Below are 27,860 nucleotides of genomic sequence, written 5' to 3' on the forward strand. Positions count from 1 at the left end.
TATTGCTTTTCATGCTATTTAAAAAAAAAAAAAAAAAAAAAAAAAAAGTTCTACAATTTACATATAATTTCACTATAATTATTTACATGTATAAAAAAATTCTAAAAATACATGGGTAGCTTATAAACTGCTTCAATGACCTCATCTGTAGTTCATAGTAACGCGCCATTAGCTATAAATAAGGTAATTTTATATAGATACCTTCATATTCGTTTATAAAACTTCATCCAGAAGTTAAAAGGAGGTCGAGAAAGAACATGTTATGATGCAAAAAAAGTAACCTTTTCGATTGAAATCTAAGCGTTGTCGGGCTAAGTTTGTTAATAAACCAAACCAAACTTATCCTGGGCTCAGTGTTGCACTGTTAGTTAACCTTAGTGATCTTGATTAAAGATGAGTTTGGTCTTGCCTGAAAATGCAGGAAGCCTACTGCATAACACAGAGTAACAGCTAGGATTTTGATTTGTTGGTTAGTTTCTTTTTGTATGTTCGAGTGCTTTGCCATAATCGAATAAACCTTCCTTTGTACGTATTTAAACTCCATTTTGTAAAACTCCATTTCCCATACGTACAAAGGAAGTAGACCTTCCTTTGTACGTATGGGAAATGGAGTTTTAGAAATTGAGCTGTAGCCAACAAGGCCAGAGACAAATCTTGACATGTTTTGCGGCTATTCCGTTCAATATTACTTGCCCGATTTAGTTGTTTGACTGATACAGGCTCATTTCTGTAGCACTGTTTTTACAACGAGGAAAGATGCGAAAACTTCAGAAAAGGTTTAACGGCTGCGGACGAGTATTCTGTTCACACATCTGAAAAAAATCTTTGCTTGGTATTTTACTTCAGAAATTAATATGCCACAAATAAGTGTATTGAAAAGATACCGAAAACGTTCCTTAAGGACAGCTTAAAATAGTTTTTCGTTCAGATAGGTGTATTCAGTTAAATAGGGATTATTTTGAAAAACAGCGTTTTAATATTAATGAAAACGGGTGAAATAAAGAAAATGATATTTGAATACCTAGAACTTTGGAAACATCCCTCTTATATCAAAGCCCACCAGCGGCCGAGCGGTAACGTCGCTGAACACTGGTAGTTCGGTCCGAGGTTCGAATCCCGCGAACGGGCTGGCTGCATGGGTGTTTTCGTGCTTTTCCCCATGTGTAACGTGTATACGAGCCAGTTTCCCTTAAAAAGTCCTCCACGAAGGCATCCCTCCCTTAAGGCAGATAGCCCTCGAGTGCTTTGCCGTAATTTAATAAACCAAACCAAACCAAACCAAACCAAACTCTTATATCAGAATTGAATGAAGCTGCGGCATGTTCAAGTTGTATATCTCAGCTTATTTTTCCCAATTTATTATTTTTAAGCCATGATCAGTGACCAAGCCGTGATGATTTTTTTTTTTTGCTGAAATTCAGCATTATACTTTTACATATTTTTCTTCGTGATGCAATCCAAGAAGTATATTATTTTAAACATTAATAAGAGCGCGAGCTTCAGTGTAAAGAAAAGGTTGAACAGCGGGATTTTTGTAGTATAGGTGACACTGAATTATGTCTAGGCCATTCGATGACTCAACCCTTCCTTCACCTGCTTCACGGAGGATTAAATGACGTCATGTGGAAGGTAAGAAAGCACTTTTGGCGAATGATCGTAGTTGCTGAAGGCCATACGAAGTCTCCCTCACGCTACCGCTTACTTAATTTGCTGTTGAAAACCTTGTTTTCATCTTTAATTTTTCTTTCAGCTATTTTTATGGTGTTATTATATTTAACATGATTTTCGCCAACTATTTAAAGTAGTTGATATAGCCTTGGTATGCGATCTTCACCAATAATGTCTGGCTGTGTCACCCCATTTTTTCAAGTGCGCAGTGGTATGTTTCTTCTAGATCAGGGGTTCTCAACCGGTGGTACGCAAGAGAAAAATAAGTGGTACGCAAAAGAAGCAAAGTATTTTTAACTGTTAAATTCAAAAATTGAAACCTCCAAAATCCTGATTGAGTTTTTTCTCTAACACTCGTAAATTTATGCGATCTGAACTTTGTTCATGAAGGGTGGTGGTACTAAAGGTTCTCAGTTATTGTTTAGATGGTACGCGTTAGTCAAAAGGTTGAGAACCACTGTTCTATATAAATAATTCAGTTAAATTTCCAACTGATTATTAACTGTATATCACACAAATGCATTGGGTACATTACATTATTATTCGTTACATCATACCTTTAGTATTGGATAAGTACAGTTAAAAAAATAGTCTTTTGAAAAAATAACTAGCTTTTTTAGTGCAAGTCCTTTCAAATTTTAATCACTTTGTTATTTAATTACAAAGTATACGATTTAAAAACAATAAATATAGTTCTCAAGAATTTTTAATTTTCTTTTTTACGTTTTGCTATGCTTGATTTAAATCATGAGTTAATTAATTAGAAATGCTACACATATTTGTGAAATTGCGTTACTGAGATCATTAAAAATATTTTAAAAAAACAGTATCTTTAGCGCGGGTAGTAATCACCACCCAAATCTACGATTTTCTGCCAACGTTTTAGTGATTAGTTTTTCAAAGCTTTCATCCCAGAAACTTGGTGGCCGCGACTCCAAAAACAGATCAACCTCTTTTCGGACATCTTGTGCAGAATGGAAAGATAGCACCGGCAAGATGTAGCTCCATATGTGAGAAAAGGTACAAGTCCGAAAAAGCGGGATGCCGGGGCTATATGGTGAATACAGCAAAAGATACCATTCGAGTCCGTGCAGAGTCCAACTGGTGAATGGTCTTGCATTATCTTAGTGGAACGTTACCTTTCTGCGCCGGAACTCAGTTCGACTTTTTCCTTTGATAGCAGCGTCAACACGGACGAGCACCTCATTGTCTAAGATTTTACCTTTTCACGTGCAATCCCACTAAAGCATTATCATTTGTTAGTCAAATTGCGTTTTGCAACGTTGCCGACGGGTTCACCGTGCATATACCAACCCTCTTTTCGGCCTGCAGTGTTGAAGTAAATCCACTTTTCATTAATAGTGACGATCCGGGTCTAGAATTTTGTCCTTGCGTTGATATTCAAGCAGATTATTGCATGCCCGACTCGTCTGTTCTGCTTGAGTCAGCTCATTCGCCACCCAGCGACTGAATTTATACGCCAAGTTTATGCGATGGTGCGACTAATGGACATGGAACAAACGTCTAACTCATTAACAAGCTCTCGAATTGTTGCATGCTGATATTGATTGCATATGATACAACATTAGTACCTAAAGCTATATACATGATTTGGTGACATTCTGTAGCTGACTTTTTGCAACAGAACTGGAAGTAAATGAGGGCTCTAATCTGGACGGTTATTCTACGCTACGAGAGTCCACAGCAAGTTGTGGGCCGCCAGATGTCGCTGCTAGTAAAAAACAGGTCTGCCCAACATCCTATATTCTCTGAGTACGGAAGTTGTCGAAAGCGCGTGAAAAAGTGTTGCCGCGTCGTTAATCAGGGTTGTCCAGTTGACGTACTAAGTAGACAATGGCTATGTGTTTTCGCCGCTGATTTTTTTTTCATATTTAAACGAAGAATACCGTCGTAGATCTCTGAATCGATGGCGAATTTATAGAAAATATGTTGATGCTTTTGCTCTGCCAAAAGATGTTTTCATTGCGTATTTCAGATTGCCAAAATTTATAGTTATTTTAATTTGGGATGAACTGAGAGAGTATTTGGAGCCACATTCAGAAAACAAGAACGCAATTTCTACTGAAAGAAAGGTTATACTATTCCTGAAATTATAGATATAAATTGTAATTGTACGCTTTAAAAATGTAGAAGATAATAAGTTTATCAAGCACATAAACCTTCTTCATTTAATACAAATATAGACATCCGATAAGCTTCTACTCGATTTATGTACAGCAAGAATTACGTTTACTTTAAAATCTAACAGTTGAATACCTTACGAATAATACTGTGAACACAAAAAATGTCGTTCATTATTACGCGAAATTCACACTAAAATAAAAATTTAAAATAATAATAATAATAATAATTATAAAACTATAAAATAGATTTATAATATTTTTTTCAGTAGTTGTACTACTACTAGTGTGATACTTTTAAAAATAAGTTTTAGCCCAGAGGGGCTATTAATTTCGTTTTGCCATTTTGTGGCGTTTCACGATAAATGGCGTTTCACTTTTCAAATCGTTGCCACCAAGTATTATCGCACTCTATTATATTTAAAGAAATTAAATAATGAGGAATCTGCAGAATGTATGAATGTTTCTCGCACTGTGATAAAACAACGGTACCTAGAGCCAAGAAATTCTGAATAACGTAATCCTCCATCCTAATATAGGCATCTGGAGGCCCAAATTTGGAACTGGGAATTTGTATTACTATCCATTTCATATATCATATTTTGTAAAGCATTTATGAGTTTTTGATTAAGAAACCCAACGATTTCAAAGCGAGCAATGGCAAAAAAACACTTTCATCTCTATCGCGCGAGACTATGTATCGGAAATTCTAAAAATATGCTTTTTTAAAATTATATGATATTGCTGTTGAATTGAATTTTATGGTTTAAGTGCGAAAAACATGATATTTAATAAATAAAGGTAACACGCAAAACGTTAAAAAAAATGGCCCTTTGGGAGTAATATAAAATCTGAAAGCTTTCAGATTTTTTTTTTTTTTTTGTGTGTGTGTGTGTGTGTGTAATTTTAATACGTTTTAAAACTGGTTTCTAAGTGAGGACTTTCTAAGGGAGACTGGCTCGTATACACGTTACACATGGGGAAAGCCACGAAAACGCCGTCCAGCTCGTTCGCGGGATTCGAATCTCGGACCAAACTACCTGCGTTCAGCGACTCTACCGCTCGGCGGCTGGTGGGCTTGTTAGCAGAATTATACTGTATTATTATTGTATTATGCTATAAAGTAACAATGCTATAAGACTGAGGGTTTGTTCATGGAATAGTACTTTTGTAACCTATTATAGTATTAAAAAATCATTGTTCCTTTGCATGAAAAAAAACTTAAAAAAAAAAATAAATAATAAATAAAAATACTGTTCATAGCATTCTCATTTTTATATTGTAAAAGAGATATTGATTATTATTAGTTTTCTATTTAAAATGTGTCGAAACGCTGGTTTGATAAGGACTTGAACTGCAGGAGACCTACACTGATTATTTTTACTTTAGTACTTCCTTTGTGAAAATATTACTATCTTTTAATTATTTTCAAAGAACAAAATCTTTTGAAAAGGAAGAATATTTAAACTGAGCAGTTCTTATATATATAAAAAATTCAAGTAACAGCAATGTAATATTAAAAAAAAAAAAAAGGTGTTAGTAATTGTGTGACAAAAATTGCAAAACGAATTAATCACACATACAGGATAGATTAGTTTAATTTTGGTTATATATTTTATGTTGAAAAAATATTTTCTTTCATGTTAATTATAGAATAAATTATTTAAAATAAAGCATTTTGATGCGTGTGTGATAGTTGAATGCAGCAGCAATCGGCCATACTGTAATAGCGAATGAATTTTATTTCTTTTCCTGAAAGAAATAATTTTCATAGTAAAAGAAAATAAAAAAAAAGGGAAGAAATATTAAGAAAGAAATATTTTCTTTCTAATTTATTATGTAAAGAAATATTTTTCCAATAGTAACTGTAAAATAAATTGCGGGAAAACAGTTTTAATGTAAGCATGGGAAAAAAAATAATAATAATAAAAAAAAAAAATAAAAAAAAAAGAAACTTAGTTTGCTATTAGATTGTAATGCAAATTAATCATATTATAAATTTAAATGATTAAAATTGTTTATTTCTAAAAGGATTTGAGGTAAGCTTAATTCATTTACTTTTATCTATTTACCATTGCTTTCGTAGTATCCCATATCACTCTTTATTTCTTAGCTCTAAATTCCTGAGTTAAGTTTCCCCTTAAAAAACGGAATTTTCCTTCACATAACACAGCAGCATATTCCGCTGCGTGTTGGTCATAATACTGTTTTGTGCAATTTTTTTCGAACTACAAATGCAGCGTGTGAGTTAGTGAAATAATGGGAGAATATTCCTAGAACTTCAGCCAGCGCGCGCTATAAATTTCGTCACTCGTCTGTACTGCGATTGGTCTAAAGCTCCTTAAAGCCTTGTCCCCTTCCAGTAAAGTTAAATGAACCCACCCGCCCACCAACTGAGGACCACAGAATGGCTTTCTCCGATAAGTTGTTGATAGCTGTCCATACCGGTTTCTTTGAGTCAATATTGTTCGCTTAAGTTGTAGACAGATCCAGTGATCATAGAATAGGCGTCCTGGTAGCGTGATAGTTCCATTTCAGACACCTTGTACTTAAATAATTACGATATTTTTTTTACAAATTTCACAACACTGATCTAAATCAAGTCTCTTTCTTTCAAATGCCAAGAATCGTTTGACAAAATACGATTAAACACGCCAATGCGAAGTGTTTGCGCAGACATTTGAGGTGGTGGGAACTTACCTTAAGAAACTCGATATTTTTCTTTCTTACGATAACTTGTAGACGACTTGCAAACTAAATGGTAATACGTTGGCGCGTGTAAGATAGATAGGCGCGCTCATTCCTTTTAAATAGCCGAGTTCGTTGATTAAAATTCAAAGATTAATTTCTTACATTTTGCTAAATGTCAGCAATCTTTCCGTGCGTTTGACTGCCGCAGCCACGACCATGAGCGGAAAGACGCATGCACCATTCGGACCGATTTATTCTTGAAATAAGGAGGATAGACACAAATCATGTAATAGGTGTTTATATATATATATATATATATATATATATAAGCATTCTAAGAACACAGAATTAAGGCAAAAATTACTTGTAATTAATATAAGCTGAAATATTGAACATGATTTGTAATAACTGTTTCATTACATTGTTTAATTTTGTGTGTTTATTTTTATAGTCTTAAAAATACGTGTGTTTTCAAAACTTATTTTGCTGTATATACGTAACTTAATGATAAATTTTAATAAATAATAGTCATTGTACTAATTTTGTTATAATTACTTAATTATTATATTTTATCGTAAAATTTTCATTATATTATAAGTACAATAAATTCTACTTATTATAATTGATAATTAATAATTATTATATATTTTATCTTTGAGCTTAAATATATGCACATTATTACATGCTGAAATAAAAACGAAATTTCTTAATGACTAGTTAGTTATAATAACTATGCAGTTATAAATAATTTTGTACTTATTTAATTATAATAATGGTATATTGAATAATCATTATATCTCTTTTTAATTTTTGTGCTAAAATATGTATACATTATTCGTACTGGATAGAAAGTAAGCGAAAAATATGCATTAAATACTGACAAGTGTCACATTACAATACTAGTAAATATTATGATTATGATACTGTTAAATTTCACCTTAAATCAATTACGATCTGGGCAAAGTAAACGACGGAATGGGCACTGTTCATATAAAATTAATAAATTATGAAACAAATTAAAACATGCTTGATAACCAGGTTTCAAATTACTACGAATTTTAATTTCTGCTCGTATAAACCAAAAATGTGAAAAGCATGTGACACGAGTAAAATTACCTCTTTCTAGCAAAAAGAGGACTCCTCATGTGACCCATCGCGCCGGTAACGCGTAAATAACACCCTTTCTGCACGTTTCTTTGTGTTTTGGCAGAATACTAACGAAGGGTGCGTTTGCGACGAACGACCGATCAAAAAGCTTTACTTCGAAATATGTTGCCATTGCTCGCTTTTAAATTGCCTTCGGAAATTTTAATGCTGTTTACACTTAGGGTATTATGAAAATCTGAAATCGCTTTTCGGTTCAGATATCATTATTAATAGGAGGGTGATAATTCTCTAATTTGTATGTGTTTGTTTTATTTTAATGTAATTTGGTAATAGTGCAGTACTTAAGTAAAACTGATGAGAAGATAGAATTAAGTGAAGGATGTAATATAGCGTGTGTTTACAGATTTCCGTAATAGTGATGTATTAATAGTTTTGCATGAGTATAAAAATAAGTTGAATAGAAATGTAAAGCTAATGCTTGTGTGTTTATTCTTCTTTGAGTCCAGTCATGAAAGAAAACCATCTAGTTATTCATGTGCCAGCGTACATAAAGTAAATATCGTTATTTTTTTTCTCCAAAGGCAGCCCCTATGCTCATCGCCACAGTTTTATCGAACTGTAAGTTAAGTAGTTCTGGCTTTCCGAATTTGAGGTTTTGAGTTTGTTCTTTTAGAATTTCGCAATCGATCGTTTTTTCCATCTGGCAACGTTAACCGCGTTTATTTCTTTGACCAATTTTTATCTGTGTGTCATCCCACCTGCTAGACAGTCATCGCGGACGATCATTTGCTCTTTTCATTTCTGTCGATGTCGCGTGACTAACCTTAACTAACAGATGACATTTTAAACTAGTAGATCACCGAGGGTGTGATCGTGTCTGCCATATTTAATAGCAATCGAGAATCGATCGTCCTTTTTTGCGTGCCCTTTTCCTTTGGTATCACATTGCCAAACTGTCTTTACAATTAACCCCCCCCCCCAATGCCATTTTTGCTTTATTTTGTTTGATTTTTAGGGAAGACTCAATTTACCTCCTGCTGTTACATAACTTTGCTGTGTAAGTCTTGCAAGTTAGCTTACCTGAACATCGATTTTCAGTGCCATGTGTAGAACGGGCTGGCTGCAGGAATGTTTTGTTGGATTTTGTCGTGCTTAGCGTTGTGACGTCTTCTGGACCCCAACAGAGAGAAGAGTCACCTTTCACCTTCTGTAGGCACGGTGTATATTGCTGAAATCTCGAGCCGGTGACATGTTCAGATAAAACAAAAATGGACCATGATGGTATCCATCACACCTGCCACATCGGAGATAAAATCTACACCTCTCTAGATCGATGGTAAAGCTCCAAATCTCCTTTTAGAGTCGAAACGAAGAATTGTGCTTGCGCAGGCGCAGTGCCTCGGACGAGACTGGTTGCCATCTGAGTTATAGAAAACTGTGTAGAATTGGTTACACGTAAAGGGGAGTTGCACACAGAAAATCTTCCATAGACGCTGCCACCACGAATACTATTAGATACTGTAAATAAGATTTCAATTTGAAAGAAATTAATATTGATCAATAGTTTTCACTATAATCTACATGGAAATGCTCGTCACTTAATCTCGCAACATCGGAAATCTTTTTCTAAGCTGCTATTTTACGTTTGCGTACATATGCAAGCATTTCGCTGTTCAGTTTTTGTACGGCCTCTAAATGTGTTCCTCAATTTTAATACCAAACATCTCGACCAATAGTACGGGAATTAAATTTGTGTTTTGTTTTTGTAGCAAGTATAAAGTTTTCCTAAATATAAATATTAGGTTTGGATGATTCGCTCCGGAACTGATTGAAAGAACAGATTCACTTTACTGAGCGAATTTACTCCGATTCCTGTAAATGGAGTAGTAGCTATTTTACAGTTCACACACAGCTCTTGTTGGAAGCATTCTAAGAATAGAGATTTGCAATCCGATTCGCAAAAAAAGCGTTCTTATTGGGAGCGTGCCAGGAAAGTTCGATTCTCATTTTAGGAAGGGAAAGAAGGATAATTCTTTCAAGTTAAAAGTGAATCTGAAAATGATAATTAAGTGAATTCTGAAATTGAAAATGATAGTTAAGTCAAAAAGTGAGTTAAAATTCTTATTTTAAAATTTTGGTGTTAGTTTTGTGTTGAGGAAGTTTTAGGGAATCTCGGAATTACATTTGAAAGAGATCAGTTCAGGGACTTAGTGTTTGATTGAGTCGATTTTTCCGATTCCACTGCTCGTTTTGAGTGTTTTCGGTCTTCGCTCTGTTCTCGCTAATCGCTCTTGCTTGACCCATAGTTATGGATTTTTTCATCAAGGTTACTGATAGTGAACGGTTGAGTCTTGACAAAAATTGATAGATTTCAGTTAGCAAACGGTTCAGATCCGATCCCGTAAAAGAGCGCTTTTTGTCCTTCTTTAATAAGTATAGGTACCGGAGGATGGTGTAAAAATTTGATTTCGTATTTAAATAAAATAACTTTTTTTGTTTTAATAGAAAAGTACGAAAACATGAAGCATTACGGCTTTTAAAGCATATTTGTGATTAAGAATATGCTACAACAATCGGTTGCAAAAACAAAGGCTGAGTTTGGAAATCTGTGAGCACGATCTGTAAGCATGTTTTTATTGATTGCATTACTGTCTTGCATGAAGGCAATCATTGAGCACACATAATATGAGTTATAAATTATCTAGTAAGGTCCTCTTTTGGAATGTTATTCGTGTTAGCTGAGTGGTGGGTTAAAGAATGGATATTTTCTCTGCCTGCGATAAAGGTAATTCTAATGCTTCACGAACAGAAACGCTGATTTCGAAACACAACGAAGATAAAAAAAAAGGCTGCGTTGTCCAACCATGGAAGTTCCGGTAAGCTTTAATGCCTAAAAATCTGCGCTTGCGGATGCCGCACACTGGCATACTTATCTCTGAAAGGCTTGCAACATGTATGAAAAATGCTTTCGTTATTTTACCTGACAACGACGAATCATCGCCCAAGAAAACTAGGTTGGAATGGTTTTCTAAGTTGTGTTGCCATAGTAATAAGTAATCAGTACTGCTTATGCTGTTTTATTACTTGGGCTGCTCTTTGTTTTTAGTTCGAAAAGATTGCGTGCCTACGCTTGCGAGGTGTTGAATGGACATCGTTAAATACAAAGAAGACACCAAAAATATCCGTGTTTAGATTCCTACGTGGATTTATTTACTCTGTTCCCGGTAAATTATGTCTTGTGTACTAACTAACGCGTCTGAGATTCAAGATGAATTTCATTGTTTTTCCTTTTACTTTTATGAAAAGATTGTAGAAAATATCTCTTCTCATTAGGCTTTTGCAAAAAACATTTTGGCTTACCCTTCAGGTAGCGTCATCATTAGAATCCCATTCACTCCGAAAACATTTAAATCGTTTATAAATTTAATATATAATCGTTTATAAGTTTAAATTCGTCAACTGCTTCATTTTACAGTCGCTGCTACACCGTCGCAGAGTGTCATTAACCGTAACGCTAATTATTGTGCTACGCTCAGAGTCTTTTCCGCGTTTCCTCGTTCGCTCGCTACTGCGCATGCGCATAATCTGAAGTTATTTACGCTTTTTTTTGGGGGGGGGTAAACTTTTATCTTACTCGATGGCGGTTGTCTCATGGTCAAAAGTTTATCATAGATTTTAAACTACTTTCTGATAAGCTATCGAGTTCAACGTTTATAAAGGCAGTGTTCGTGGATAACAATATAATGTGTGCTGAAGAGATTTTTTGAAAATTCGATCAAAGTTCTTTTAACTTTTAATGTTTAAATAATTTTTTTGCGCATGTTTTTGTTTAACGAACAAACAAAAAAATAACCAGAAGTTTATTGTTTGCGCCATTGGATAGATTTGGGCGGGGGAAAGTCTTTTAAATGAAGATTGCGAATTTTCGAAAACCGCGCGATTTTTTTCCCGAAAATTTAATGTCTATAATTTTAAAATTTAGACATATAAAAACGTATGGGTTACAAAGTATTGAAATTTTCACATATTATTTAAAGCAAACTCTTTGCCCTTTCTTAAAATAAGAATGATATATAAATACAGAAAGTAAGAAATTTAGAACCAGTTTTTCCACAAAGACCAAAAATTGAAATTCATAAATAATAAATTTCAAATAATCCAATAAGTGCAAAAAAGAATTTAATAATTGTTAAAACCAAGACACTTAAAACAAGCAATACCCGAATTCAAAATATCAATGGGGGGGGGAGGGGAAAACCAATGCAAAAGGAATGCAATCAACTTCAATGTCACCTCATCACGAGGAGGAACACTGAAATCAGTTGAAATCTCTCTTACGCAGAAATCTTTGCATTTCGGTTTTCAAAATTAGCCGATGAACCGTTTCAATGTATTTTAATTATAATAGTTCATCTCAAAATTCTGGCCCCTTCCCATGCAAGCAAAAAACAAAGTAAATTCTAATCAAAAATTTTTACCTTTAAATAAAGAGAACATTATCCAAAGAATTGAAAACGTAAATGAAATTATAAAACTTCAGTGAGAAGCCTTAATTTAAACGTTATTGAAATAAAAACTCGCATGAAATTAAAAACTTCGAGCAACACTTAACAGTATCGGAAATTCTAATGACATACTGTTTTTAAGTAATTTGTGATTTTGCTGTTAAATTTCATGCTGTATAAATACAAAGAAAGTAAGATATGGTATAAAAGGAAACTAAAAAGAGCAAAAGTTAATACTAAAAAAAGATAGGGTGGTATTAGTCATCTTACGAAGAAAACTGAACATTGATAGACTGAAGAGAGGGGGGGGGATTAATGCCAACGCGGAATACTGTATCGGAAATTCTAAATATATGCTGCTTTTAAAAAATTTGCAGTTTTCCTACAGAATTTTATTTGGTGTGAGTGTGAAGAAATTGATGTATAATAATAAAGCTATAAAGGCAGAAGGTTACTAGAATCCAAGAGCAGATTGGTAAACTTCGAGCTCAGCGAAAACGTTAAAAGCCATTAAAAGCAAACCCTATAGCGCTATTTTCTTAAGGAGCTTTCATCTCCATTTTTTGCTGTGTTTGGCACAGTTAATCTCAAATAAGCTATGTCGTAATATAATATGTCGCAGTTAAATGACGAAATATTGTAGTTGAATCATTTGCATCTCGAGGTTCATTAGTCATGGAAGTCGCGCTCGCTGAAGATTGCTGTAAACAGCCTTTTAGCGTAATTTGGTTCGCCGAATGTGTTTCGAGCGGCGAAATCCAATTACGTTGGGAAATAATGATTGCTTTGCCGACGGGGCTTGTTCTGTCTATTTTAAGCCTCAATAAAGCTTCCCGGACTACGAATTTGAATAAAAGAATATCTTTATTAAAAAGTGAGTAATGACCAGAAGTTTGTTTATAAATGTTCACATATATTGGGTGATCGTATGTGCCATACGTGTACACGTTGGTTACTTTAAGGGTACTAATTTTGTCGCTGGGCGGTCAGTGAAAGTTCGCGGAACTTTCGGTGCCTGACATTTACGCTAAACTTTCCACGAAAAGTTTCGTAGTTGAGGCTTCATGTTTGCAGGCTGAATACGTCTGCCCAAAATGAAGTAATGACAAACTAAATAAAATAAATATAAAACGTTTGTGAATACGTAACTAAATACACACGTGCGTACCGGTTCGTAATGGATTGAATGCACAGGAGAACCGATGATAGCTTAAATTCATTTTCACAAAAGAAACACTTAACAATTCTGGAACTTTCAACCAAAGTTCTCGTACAGCTCTTCTCAGAATGATAGAGCACAATGAATAAGTTACCACTTCATACTATTAACAACGTTGAACTGAAGACAATACAAAAACCTCAAATGCGTAACTCGCACAGTGATACATTAATACTTTGAACTAAACTGAAAACTGATGCTCTCTGCGGTCTTATATAGTATTTCCCCCCCCCCCTCTGGCCGACGAGAAATTTCCACTACCTTCCATTGTCCGAAATTAATGCAAGGCATATACGGTTACAATTATATATAAGAGATGGCTATAGTACATATGTAATTGCTTAGACATTTAGGTCAGTTACAGTTATACATGACCGGACAAAAATGCTATATGGTCTTCAATTTTGGCGCCTTTTGCCGATTTCTCACCAAATTTGGCGACAAAACAATCGTTAGGTTGGCGATAGCTCGCCAATTTAGTGACATGGCCAGTTATCTCAATTTTAATGCAACTTGGCCGTGTAATCTTATTTTTCCGGCAAAGTTTCTCATTTCTTGAAGCCGTTCGTATTACATTATACAAAATTCGTTACAATATTATAGATGTTTTTAATTGAAATTAAATAATTTTTAAGTAGTGAAATTCTGAAAACTTATTCAACTCCGTTATTTTACGTTAATATTGAATTGCACGATACTTTTTATATGTTGCACGCGCAAATAGTCCACCTACGCAATTTTTTTTCATTAGATAATTCTTTAAAAAAAAGTGTTGTTCAGCCTGGAAATAATTTGCCGGCAGTGATAAACAAGGCATTGAAGACTCTGTATTCGCAAAAAATTAATAAATGTTAATTCATTTCACTAATTTACATCAATTAAAACGAATAATGTTAGCTAATTAATTGACATTCACTAGCATAAATGCCGTGTCCACTACTGCGATGCGGACACGTTGCGTATGCTTTTCTCCAGTCAGCGAAAGAACTCACTTTGACATCTGTGATGCGTTGACGGACGAAGGCCCACAAAGAGTCGAACCATGTACAGCTTTAAAAAAAAAAAAAAAAAAAACTCCAACTACAGTACTAGTTCTCATACAATAAAATATACTTCAAGGTCCATGAAATAGCAAAATTTGTCCTGACTATTATTTACCAAGCCTAGTTCTGCATACACATTTACTTTTAATGAAAATGAACGTTTGACTAGCACATCTTTTACTTCCAATGTATTTTTAAAAATATATTCTTATAAAGTGTGTTTCGATACTTTATCAAGTGTCGTCGTTATTCACTCCAAATCTACGAACCCTGTACGAACGTGAAGGAAGAAAATAGTGTAACAGCTGGTGCCAGAAAAAAAAAGAACGCAACAATTTGAAATCGAAAAGTCGCAAAAAGAGCACAAGACGTCTGAAACCCTTGATTTTCGTGACGTCATCGTTTCGTACGTCCCGTGACCTCTGATGTCATCATAAATTTAGTCTTAATTGGTTCTCTAACCCATTTCTTATTCATTTTAATTATGTATCTTAGTTTTGACGAAAATTTTAAAATTGTATTGCTAATTATTCATTGTTTAATCATTATTTTAAATTAATCATCAGTATATTGAGGTTTTTATTTTAAAATTAATATGTTCATAACCTTTGTTATGTTCTTCCTCACGTTTGGATTGTTAACACTTGTAATAACGAGTTAGCAGTTCATTTTCATAACTCATTATTTTTTGCTTTAACTATTAATACTTTCAGTGAACTTTCTTTTCTGCGGGGTTGACTTTATCCGATTGCGATTACTAATAAAATCCTCATTCTTGCATTGTTAAATTTCTTTGGGCTGTTATTTAGAAAACTGATTTTACTTTGACTTTTAAATCGCATCGATTGTTTAGTTCTGAACAATTATATAATCAGGGGAATGAATTTCATGTCTTTCTCTGTTTGAGTACCCAATATATGCGCTCAAACTACAGAACGCTTCATTATCACCATAGAATTTGAAATAAAACTAGCTTAAAAACAATATTTGTAAAGTAATAAAATCACCAAATAAAATGCTATGGTGCATAATTCTGTTTTGTAGTTTTTTTTTTTTTTTTGCTATATTTTTCCTTTCATTATTATTGCTTTACAGAATTCTCCTATCTATCAATATAATACTCTGTTAGTTTCAGAAAAACTTTTAAATCGCCCTTTTCACAAAAGGCAAACAACTAGAGTACGCGTGGGTTTTTTCACAATATTTTAGCGTTAATTTTTGAAATTACACACACATATATATTTTAATTATATATAGCAAGAGAGAGAGAGATTTGAATATGGAAAGTTAATGGAGGTTAATTTGGCAAAAGATGCAGGAAAACTGGGAAACAGGGGGGAGGAAAATAGTAATTTACTAACCCTTAAATGCATGAATTTTTATTTTTAAAGTCAAAAATACATTAGAATTACTATCAAATAAAATAGGAAACATACAAAAAAAAAAAAAAAAAAAAAACTTTTATTCCAATTTTTGAAAAAAAGTAGTATTAACTTTTACCCCCCCCCCGAAAAAAAAAGGCAAATGTGTAATAAAAATGTTATGTAACAATATATCAAAATAACAAACACAAAATCAGAAATTCGTAAACACAATTGATGTCGAGTCTCTACACATCAACTCACAATAATGACCCTTACACCGTTATGGTGCCACCACACTGAAACTTTCAAAACTGTATACGTAATCAGTATGTATCCAAATGGTTACGCTATGCAGTAAGCTAAAATTTTTGTTTTGATTTGACTTGACTAAATATGAGTCGGATGCCAAATGGCAACTTGACTAAATATGAGTCGGTTGCCAAATGGCAACTACATGCATTTGAGGGTTAATAATGATCTGCATGCAAATCTAGGAGACAAGCAGATCACTAAGGTTTACACCAGTGATCTTCAATCACTGTCTGTTCAGGGTACCTATGAAAATAAAAAATTTTCTATTGCTCCTACTTATATATATATATAAATGTATAATTTCTCTCCTTTCCTCAGCAGAATGTATGGAAAAGAGAAAAAATACTGTTGTATATGCTGTTCCAGTCGGAGGACGAGTTCTCGATAGAATCGCATGGCTGCTCTACTACTTAAAACACTCAGACCAGTACCTAAGTCGTTTGCACGTCACACCTGCACGGTATGAATTTCGAAGCGGGGACCATGTGATCTCAGCGGCACCTTGATTTCTCCAAATAAATATATAAAAGTCGTCTTTTGCATTTAATATTGATTTTTTAACAGAATTTTAACAAGGCAAAATCCAGTTTTCCAATGATACCATCATAGCGTGCGCTTTCATTATAACAGATAGATGTCTAGATTAGATTAGCCTAAAGGCTGTAAAACATTTATTAAAGGGAAACACTCGGGGGGGGCTATCTGCCTTGTTGCAATCTAAATTGAAGATTTTTGTTTTTCTTTGGGGGGGGGCTGCGTCTGTCACGGAATATATAACTTTAGAATAGGCACGTGAAGGCCGATGCTAGCCCTCCACATTTGCGATCGTAATGCATGTCATTATCATCCCACAGCACTTATTTTCCCCACCTCATTTGATACTTTCAGTAAATGACTTTTCATGAAGCGGAATACACTAAACAAAAATGGAGGGGAGAAAGAAAATTAGACTACTCTAAATCGTCTTCTGCAACTATCGTTTCCATAGTTACGAGGCAAGATGGGCGGCGAAAAATAATCTTGCAATTCCTATTTTAACTATAACAGATTATAGTTAGTCTTGAAATTCTTGAATCAACATTCCTGAATCATCATCCTTGAATTAATCTTGAAATTCCTATTTAAACTATAACAGATTATAGTTATAAAATGATTAAGGTCCATTTCTTTCACATTCTTTATTTAGGAAATTTAAACCCCAGCATATTTAGATTTATCATAAGACCCCGCTTAACGTTACGGTTTAACGTTAAACGAGTGTCGTCTTAACGCGTAAAAAATGGGAATGAACGAAAAAGAAGAGAGGATAAGAAAATTTGACAGATTTTTTTATATTCATTGTCAAATGCTCTTTCATTGTAATTTATTATAGATTTATTTATTGCTAATATCGATTTTTCTTCATAAAACATTCATGAAAAATTCAAGTAAGTTCAAAATTCATGAAAAGTTCAAGTAAAGAAGTTGTTTTTTTAGTCCAAAGGGGCTTTCTCCCTGAAGGACTATTGTTTTCGTTTTGCGATTTTGCGTCGATTCACTTACAAACGGCGAATCACTTTTCAAACTGTTGCCACAAAGTATTATCGCCCTCTGTTATATTTAAAGAAATTAAATAATGAAAAATCTGTATAAATGTATGTATATTTCTCGCATTGTGATAAAGCAACGGTACATAGAGCCATCGAATTTTGAATGACGTAATCCTCCTATGAATATGAGCATGTGGAAGACGAAATTTGGAATTTGTTTTATTATCAATTTCCAATTTTGTAAAACTTTAACGAATTTTTGATTAACAAACTTCAGGATTTCAAAGCGAGCAATGGCAACGTTGTACAGAAGAAACACTTTTATCTCTAGCGCGTGAGTCTCTGTAACGAAAATTCGAAAGATACTCGTATGTTCATTTTAAAACTCTTTTGCGATATTGCTGTTGAACTGAATTTTATGGTTTAAGTGCGAAGAACGTGATATTTAATAAATAAATGTAACACACAAAATGTTAAAAAAAAGTCCCTTTAGACGTAGTTTAAAATCTGAAACATTTCAGTTTTGGGAGGGTTTGTTTTTGTTTGCGTGTGTATGAGAGAGGTCGTCATAGTGTTTGCCTTTCTTTTCCTGTTTCGGTCAGCAGTTATAGATATCAAGACATCGTATCAGTGACACTTCGTTTTTTTTTGTCTTTGATCTTCTATCAAAATTTAAATCATTTTGTTTAAACTGATCCATGATTTTCCTTAAAATGGCTAAAATTATTAGAAAATTCGCCGAAAGTTCATTTCGCTCCTTGTCTTCAGAAACGCTAATTTCGTCATCTTCGTGCATTTTGCTGCTCGGCTAATTTTTTAAGATCGTCGTTGAAAAGACATTCACCTGTTGTAACGTCTAATAATTCTTCAATATGCTGCGCTTTTATGTAATCCAACCCTATTTCTTTAGCTAGGTTGACAATTTCGTCGACATCAACAATGAATTCTCTTGTCAACATCTATGCTGAGCTCCGGCCATACATTCTTCTGTACGCCTTTCAAACATTTCTCGATCACTTCATTCTAGTAAAGATTGACGTTGTGTACAATATCCCTGGTGTAGTTTTTCAAAAAATTTCTAACGGATTTCTGTATCTTCTTCATCGGTTTTATCGATCAGTTGTCCGCATACCCGCGCCGTGGATAATAAATTTGAAATTATGCTTTAATCCATTTGTCGGGTGAACGAAGTTCTCTTTTGCGGCAAGAGAACCGTTTGTGTACTGGAATGCATGCTATTAAGTAGGTCAAATACTTTGGATTGCTCAGAACATTACCACTGAAAAGTAAAGCTTTCGTTTCTAGAGTCCCCCCCCCTCTCCTCAATTGCATTGAATTGACGTTAAAAAATGTTCCGTCAATTCTCGAAACTTTTATGGGAATTGAAGATTTTTTTACTGGATTCCAATTCCCATCAATGCTTTTGGGGTTTTGAAATGATAAACGAGCAGCGGGTTTTCGTCTGTAAACATGCAGCAGAAATGTTTTAAATAATCATTTTCATCTTTTTAAGTCTAAACCAACCCAACAGTACCGATACCGCGTACGATTTCTGTGAATTTCAGTACTCAGCAGCTAAGCAATACTGAAACAGCGGTCAGCGGGGTCTTGGTGCACATTGTGAAGGTTGCGCAAATGTTTACCTTTATTTTGCAGATATTTTATGGTAAAAATAAATAAGTTATTCTGGTTAGACGAATAACGAAGGTCTTTTGCACCGAGCGAACAGCTGTTTATGCAGATTATAGCTGATGAGGCAAACGAATTTTCCAAACGTTCAATCATTATTAGGTAATTTGCTTTAGAGTAAAATACAGATAAGAAAAAAATGCAATTATTCATCCATTTTGCGTTACCAAGCGCATCGTCCGCGTTGTTCTTTTGAAAAGCCGTTTTATCAGTTATTACATTGTATTTTATCATTTGCACAATCGAATTCGTTCTTCGATTTGCGTCGCGTTGCTGTACTTGATCTTTTACGATTAAATTTCCGAAAAATTCGGATTAAATTTTACCTCCTCTCTGTGGAATTTTCATACAATGGCTGATTCTGGTGAGTGTTTCTTTATGTGTAAAATTTAATCATCTGAAGCAAAAGCAGTAAAATATTAATTTTTTAATTTATTACATTTTTAATATTTTATTTCCGTAAAAAATGGAGCATAACGTTTTGCATTACCAACAGGAACAGTGCCGATATATAGTTTGTTGCGTGCAGCTCTTGGTTCGTGGATATTCGAGAAGTCATTTGTAATTTCGATTTCATCGAGCAAGTTTTGAAAGAAAATTTTTATCTTGCAGAACAGTATGGTGTTTATGTTTTTATAAACATGAAACTCTGTTTCCCACTGCAGTAAAATAACGTACTTTAAAAACTTTTTGTTGGCAGTACTTACTTGGAAGTTTTTCCAAGTGGGCTTTCTCTTAGTACATTGACTCGTATAATTTTCTGTAGAAAATTATTTGACGCTTGTTCTGTAACAGAAAAGATCCAAAAAATTCGATATTTTGGGAAGATAAAATTTTATTAAAAATTGGGCAATATATGTTTTTATTAAATTTTTTGCCGAAACCCTCGTACAGCACGGAAATACGGTTTCATTCTAGTCGTTAATGAATAAGCTTAAATCTCTTTTAACAGTTTATGTATATACATATTTTGATAACACGGTTTTTATTCTAAATATTTACAAAAGTAAGGTATATGCTATGCCATCCTGTGTCATACACAATAACATCTTAATTATTTATACATACACAAATAAAATAAAATGCTCGTGAATTGTGAAATTCAGTTGCGCCTATTATTTACCCAATATGTGTGTTGTGCTCCAAGTGTTCAGTTGATACAGCCTTGAGCACGATATAGGTGACAGTACGACTTTGTTCAGTTAACCTTGAACAGCCCGCGGATCGAACCCTGGACCTGTGGTGCTGCTGCGGGACGCGCTAGCCATTGTACCACCGGGCCTCTTACAATACGTTATTTTCCAAGAGCCTATCTAATGTATAATATGAGGGTTAGTTGCACTAAGTTTTCTGTCTAGTAAATTTGGGGAGAGAGGGGCCCTACAAAGCATAATGAAATCCTGAAGTAAGTGGGATTGCCAACCTTGCGTTAAAAAGTGTTTTATTACTGATATTCATATAAGCAGAATCCCTCTTTGTTACAGTGTTATCTATTATATGGTTTCATAGACCAATGTGGCATTCTATTTGCTAGGAATTTAACATTTAAAATAGTCGCCTTCTGTTTTTATGCTATCAGCTTTTAAAAACCAGAATTATTTTAATGACGTTCATTTATAGAATAACAGAAATTTGAAAATAGCCTTCCCAAAGTACAACTGTGACTGTATCCATAAGAAAAGCATAAGATGCTAGACGAAATTTCCTAAAGCATGTGTTTTCACATATTTTCGTTGGTTTTTTCATATATATGTATTGAATTTCTCTCTGATAGGTTAAAAAAAGAAGTAGAAGTCACGCGCCGTAATTGCTTTCAAGCAAATATTCTTAGTATAGGCATAAAATTAATTATGTGTAAACAATTAGCATCGGTTGCCGTTTTCTTCTTTTCCCATTCGTGCAGCTGTTTCCATCTGGCAGTATTTGCTCTCCTCAGCTACCTTTAAGAAACCAAAGTGTAGAACATACTTCTTTGAATCGAGTTAACTTTATTATTTAAGTTTTATGTTATATTTTGAAGAATTACACGTATAAGCATATTGTTACATTCAAATTGAAAGAATTAGATCACATCGTATTCAAGACGTAAACTTGGTAAATTAAATTGTGCGCATTTATCATTAAGTACAGGGAATGTAACATCTTTAACCATTTAGATGCCTGTTAATACCAGTGAATAGGGCTGCTAAGCGTTAATAGTGCGTTCCGGCTTCGGTTTTTGGTAAAGGGGCTTAATTGCATGAGGTTTTATATTTTTCTGTTATGTCATGAAATGAGTATGAGTCAGTTCCCCTTACGAAAACTTCGATGATGGCTTTCCTCTTAAGGCTGATAGCCCTCGCGTACTTTATCATTATTAGAATAGTAACTTTACCTTTCGCCCCAATTACCAAGATTGTTTTTACAAATTTCAGCGATTTTCCCATAAATGTGGATTTAATTAGTGAATTTCGGATTTTTTTTTTTTCCTTTCTTCCCTTCTCCCTTATTATTATTAGATTATTTTTATATTTAATTAATTTTTGTGGTACTTACCTTTGGAATTTCAGCAAAATACTCTGCCATAGCAATTCAGTTTCAAAATCAACCATTTTTCCGAGCTTACATAAAGTTGACTTTCCTTTCTTGATATTGGCCCCACAAGTGACCGAGTCGTTAGACAGCTGAATACTGGTAGTTCGACCGGAATTCGAATCCGCGCGAAAGGGGTTGGCTTGGTTTGGATGCATTGTTTTCCGCATGCATAACGTGAATATGAGTCGCCACTTACGTGTTATTGCAACTTCCTTAGAAGAAGTCGCAATATTTTCTTAATCGCCGAATTCTGGAAACCATGTCATAACCATTCTTCAGACGACCATCCGCATAATTAAGTTAAGCAAGTCGCCACTTATATATGTGTTTTTTATTATTATATTCAAAGTTCCAACTTTTTTTAATAACCAAATTGTGATATTTTTAGTCTTAAATTAAAATATGCGCTTGTTGAATATTTGAGTAATGAAAGAATTTGCGGTGAAAGTTCCGAAGAAATGCAGAATTTCGCCTCAAAATCTCTGAAGATAACGACAAGGAGATGCGTTTGATAAATAGTCGGCGATGCCGAGTCTCTGCAAATTTCTGATTTTTTTTAAGCGAAAGCAAACAAATTTCTATTTTTATTTATTTATCTTAAACTGTGTACTTGGGGAAAAGAATAGCGCAAGAAAAGTGAAAAATTGCAGAAAGATTTGATGGAGAATGTGTTTTATTTTTTAAGCTATCATGTAATCTTTATTTAATAGTTAAAATTCGTATTTTTAATTACTAAAATATGCTTTTTTTTTCATTTGTCGATAATGTTTTCCGACTTATGATAAATATCGATAGTTTGGGAACCTAACAAAATTCGCGAAAACCCCCAGCTTACACACGGTAAATAACTTTTACATTTTCATCTGTTAAAGAAAATATATATATATATATATCATCAAATTACGCCTAGATAGTTATATAAATTCGTAAATACCAACGAATCAGTTTCTACGAAAGCATTCCTCCTGTGAGGCATATAGCTCATGTTTTTTGATATATTTAAGTAACCTAATCTTAACAGTCACGATTTACAACCGAAGCAGCTTCGAGAATTTTGGCTTGAATTGTATGAAGCTTGATTTACGTGATTGAATCAATATCCTAGTCATGATCAGTTTAACCAATTAAGACGTTATATTTTATTGACATAAGATAGAGAAATATAAAATGAGTATTATAATAATAGCAATTTTTGCGCGTAATTTGTTATAAATAGATTCTTACGAATAATATTTGGTAATCGTAAGAAGATAATATTTGGTACGTATTACCGCAACCACCTTGGCACAGTTTGGTAAATTTTACAGAAGGAAAAGAATTCAAACATATTATTACATACATGTTTTACGTTTTGACTATGTATTTATAAAAGCTAAATAAATAAACCAACTTACGAGCGGGCTTTTGTTTCTTTTAACTGGTGGAAATTTTGTGGTAATCACTTTAAGAATAGATTCAAAAACATTGTTCTGTAACTGTTTTGGCTATAATTCGGCAGAATTATTATTGCGTCATTTCAGTATAGGCAGATGTCAAAAGCACATATTAAAAAATTGAATTCAAGACAAAAAATATCGCGATTTGTGTGCGGAAACCTTAGAAATACAACAGAAAAGACTAACACGAAGATGGCGAAGCTGTTAAAAAAGTGAAAAATTGCTATGCATGCAATTGCTAAAAAATTGTTATGTAGGAGATTGCCAGAATTCGACGTAATTTGAAACTTGCCAATTTGTACCAAGGTGTTTGCGATAATACGTGAGTACAGAATATTTAAATCAAAGGGGGGGGGGGGAATTAAAAACTTGTAAATAAATTAACAGCAAGCTCAATGTATCTTGCCTTAGGAAGAATAGGAGTTACGGCTGTTTAGAATCCGAGTTAAATTTTTTAAACAAGATTTAGGCATTGGTGGGATATTGAAAGATATTTTATACATGTACTTACATTGCTTTGAGTGAGGAAGCAATGCTGCGATAAAAATGATACAGGATGAGACAATAATATTCGAGAATATTTTGACTAAACATCCGCCTATAATAGGAAAAGAGCGTTAAATCAGCGTCATTCTGTCGAAATTGTTAGTACAGCTCATCCACGTAATCAATCGGTATCAACTTCATATACTTTATTTCCGTTATTTTGAAACAAAATTTGCTCATGTAATTTTATCATCATTTGTCTTATTTATGATTTCGTATTCGCGAAAGGGCTAAATATAGCTAATGTTCTGATGGCGACTACTACTTTCGTAAGGCAAATATCTCCGAAAAATAACCGACACTTCTAAAAAGTAATAAACATATGTATTGAAACATCACCTACTTCTGTAGAGTACCCAAATCATCTGGAACCGTTTCTATTCGTCTTAGATGCGTTCATTGTATTTTTTACTATTAAGATCTTCGTTTTTTCTGCCTCAAAAGTAATTTCAAATTCATCCGCTGCCACAAGCATATTTAAAAATATTTTGAGATCTTGAGTTTGATATCATTGGCACAGTTTGTGCTTCTCTTCTTACTACTATGTTGCAAATTAGCGTTCAATAATGTTTACACGGGATGTTTCAGAAAAAAAGGGCTACAGTATTTGCACGATGTATTCGAGAGCTTACAAAAAATAATATGTCTTTGGAATAAGTTCCGCGCACCGCTTCGTTCAGAAGAAATGAGATTTCAAAATTTCTTTTTCAGTCTTTTTGAGCAAACCAAATCTCGACAATGTTGTTAGGCTGTAGATTGCCAGGCTTAAAAACTCACTAATTTCATCTTATGTTGGCACATGAAACAGATTTTGTGCGTGAATAATAGAGCAAACAATTAGACTGGAAATCACTGCGCGCATTCAGTTAGCCTTCGACAACAGTCAGATCACATTGGGACAGCATTTGTCTTCAAATGGGTCAGACAATCCATAGTGCGAAGGATCAGCACAACTAGTATTGATGTTAATGGTCTGCGATTTGAGGAGATACTATGAGATATATTAAGCAGAATACTGCAAACCTGAGAATAAATACATCCACCACCAGTAAGGCAGAGTTTCTATGGGTCTTCAGCTCAGTAGTTGAATTTAAAGAAACTTCATTCATAAGACTTTTGAAGAATTACATTAATTGACATTAATGAGATTATACTTTTAAAGAAATTATATGAATTGATATTAATGAGATTAATTACCTGTTGTCTCACTAGAATTTTCTTTCATTTTTGTTTGCTTAAAATAAACTATTTCTAAATAAACCTAAAAGTACTTTTTATATGTATATTGTTTGCCAAGGAAGTGAATTATTTACGGGAAGATATTTATTGTTACATCTTTATTTTACATTTAATAACTGGGGTCGCGATTGAAAAAAGTTTAAGAAGCCCTGCCGTAAGGGGTTGCTGCATTACGGTGTTCCTTTCCCTGGCCAGAAGTTACGCAACATGACTTTGACAGTGTACTGCATTCCATTGTAATGTAATTGTGTTTCTTCTAACCTTCGAATATGCCATGTTATACTGCCGCGCCTTTCTTGAGACTATACTGTATATGCATTTCTACCTGACAAAACATTATATTTAACAACACTTTCCTTTATTAATATGGCGATCGAATTTGCGCATGAGGTTGCCGAGCAGTATTAAGAACGCAGTATTAAGAACGCACAGGTAAATTTGTATATTTCGCGATTTTTTCCGACGAATAATCACTTAATCATAAAAATTATTAATAATTCATTACAATAAAATAAAATACACTCAATATCTTTATACGAAAAGATAACGTACTAAGATATTAAAACACATTTTAATCAATTTCAAGCCTTCAGAAATAAAATCTTTAGGTAAAAACATGTTCATTATTCTTACGGTTATACCATAAGTAAGGAAGATTTAAAGAAATTCTTATCCATTTCAGAGCTTACAAAAACAAAAGAAATATGCAAGTGAAATGTGGTGTTAGTCTTCCTGGGACCCGTAGAACAAATGTGGAAACAAATTTTTATAAATCTCAAAATGAGTTTTCAACTGTTTACCTCTATCTCTAATGTTAAGTAATTAAGAATCTGTATGTTGTGTGCTCCTCCCATTGCGGAAAAAGGCGACTCCTACAGCTACCAGATTCTGAACACAAGTAGTCCTCCATCCAAACATGGGCTCCGCGAAGTCTGAATTTCGAATTTGTTTTTGATTTATTTCTTATTTTGCACGAATTTAATAAATTTTTGATTAATAAACTCAGCGATTTGAAAGTGAACAGTAGAAACAACTGTTCGAAATATAACATTTTTATGCAAAATTGTTTGTCTTTTGATTATTAAAGTTTTGTGTGTTAGTTTATTAATTAAATATCATATTCTACGCACTTCCCCCCCTCATAAAATTCAGTTGAGAAGCACAAAATATATAAAAACAGCATATCTTTAGAATTTCCGATATACAGTCTGTCGCTCTGAATATGTCAATGTACAATTCGTACAGTTGTTGCCACTGCTCGCTTCCAAATCGTTGAATGTAAGATATAAAATTCGAAATGTAAAATTCGGGTTTCCAGGTGCACATATTCAGGTAGGGGACTACGCTATTGAAAATTTGATGGCCCTAGGTACCGCCGTTCACAGTGCGAAAAACATATGTACATTTATGCAAATTCTTCATTATTTAATTTCTTTAAAAAATAATACAGGGCGATAATATTTCGTTTCAACAAATTGAAAAGTGATTCGGACATTTAAAAATGATACGCCTCCAAATTCCGTTTCGAGACTAAATATCCCATTCTGGCTTACTCTTGGCTAAAAATACATTTAATTTCTGATCTCTCTGCTTTAAAATTTTCAATGTTTTTGTAGAATGATGTTATATATTTTTTATTATCTATTTCATATTTTGTAAAACTTCAATGAATTTTTGATTAATTTACTCAACGATTCGAAAGCCAGCAGTGGCAACACTGTGCGTAATAAAGCATTTTTATCACCAGTGCGTGAAACTGTCTATCGAAAATCTAAAGATATGCTGATTTTATATATATTGTTATTTTGCTGAATTGAATTTTATGTAAGTGCGAGGAACGGAATAATTTATAAATAAAAGTTAACACTGTTAAATAATGTTAAATAAAGTTGATTATAAAAAGACCCCCAAAAAAGTTTTGTAAGTAAAGTGAACATTGATTTGATGAACTTTAAAAAAATACAAAAATTTATGCCAACACTTAACGCTGCATCAGGAATTATAAACAAATTCTCTTAAATAAATCTTTGTGATCTTATAGGTGAATTTTATATGTCGTTAAGCGCGAAGAAAACGATTCTTAATTATAATAATTCTTAATAAGTTTTTTCTAAAGAAAAATGAGTTAGGAGTGAGTGCAGCAGCAGACTGGTAGACTGCAAGCTCAGGGAGAGCGTAAAAAACCTTAAGAAACTCTCTTTTGCGAGACTGTTAAAATATAAAACTTTTTGTTTAAAATATATAATAGTTTTATCCTTCAGATCCTCATTCCATTCCCCGCCCCCTTTTTTCCCTGATGGCAGTGTCTTTTTAAGGAGTTAACAATAAGTATTTTTAAATCATTACAACTGTTCTTTAAACGTTTAGAAAAATTTCTTAGTGTTATATAAAAAAACATGTTTGGTTGCTCCCGTTAAGCAAACATGTAATATTTTTTTCTGTTTTTGTTTGCAAATCATTTTTAAAATGATAGAATTGAAATCATTTTCACCAGCTTCGTGAATTGCGCATCTGGTCTTTAAATCCAAAACTTCTCCGATATTAAATAAACTGTCTACCGACTTCAAAGTGTCCCGACCCCATATTGGACTACGGAACTTAAGAACTCCGATCAATAATGATGACGTTTTTCAAGATAGACGTTGCCAGCTGAAAGAACTCGAAGCTTCACTTTTATCTCAGGGGATTGGGCGTGAAGCTGCCTTCGTCGTCATGACGACCTCTTACATAGTCGTGGTATTTTCTTAAAAGTAGGGTTCAATTCCCTTAAGTTCCAGGAACCGTTATAGGTTTGAAA

The 27,860-nt window shown here is 33.6% G+C and overlaps 1 protein-coding gene across 2 annotated transcripts in view; it reads left to right on the forward strand.

The window, feature by feature from the left end:
* The window catches only part of LOC118194039 (phosphatidylcholine:ceramide cholinephosphotransferase 1-like), a 140,708-nt gene that overhangs the window by 46,732 nt on the left and 66,116 nt on the right, over positions 1-27,860 (forward strand). Inside the window, exon 1 of one of the 2 annotated variants that reach the window (XM_035365223.2) lies at positions 19,489-19,632. The exons of the other annotated variant lie outside the window; for it this stretch is intronic. The gene's annotated coding sequence lies outside the window, so the exon portion shown is untranslated. Of the gene's footprint in view, positions 1-19,488; positions 19,633-27,860 lie in introns of those variants that run through there. 2 annotated transcript variants of the gene reach the window in all.

This window comes from Stegodyphus dumicola, chromosome 4 (assembly GCF_044657685.1).
Source record: "Stegodyphus dumicola isolate Sdum_Otavi_A_Nest chromosome 4, ASM4465768v1".
Lineage (NCBI taxonomy): Eukaryota > Metazoa > Arthropoda > Arachnida > Araneae > Eresidae > Stegodyphus > Stegodyphus dumicola.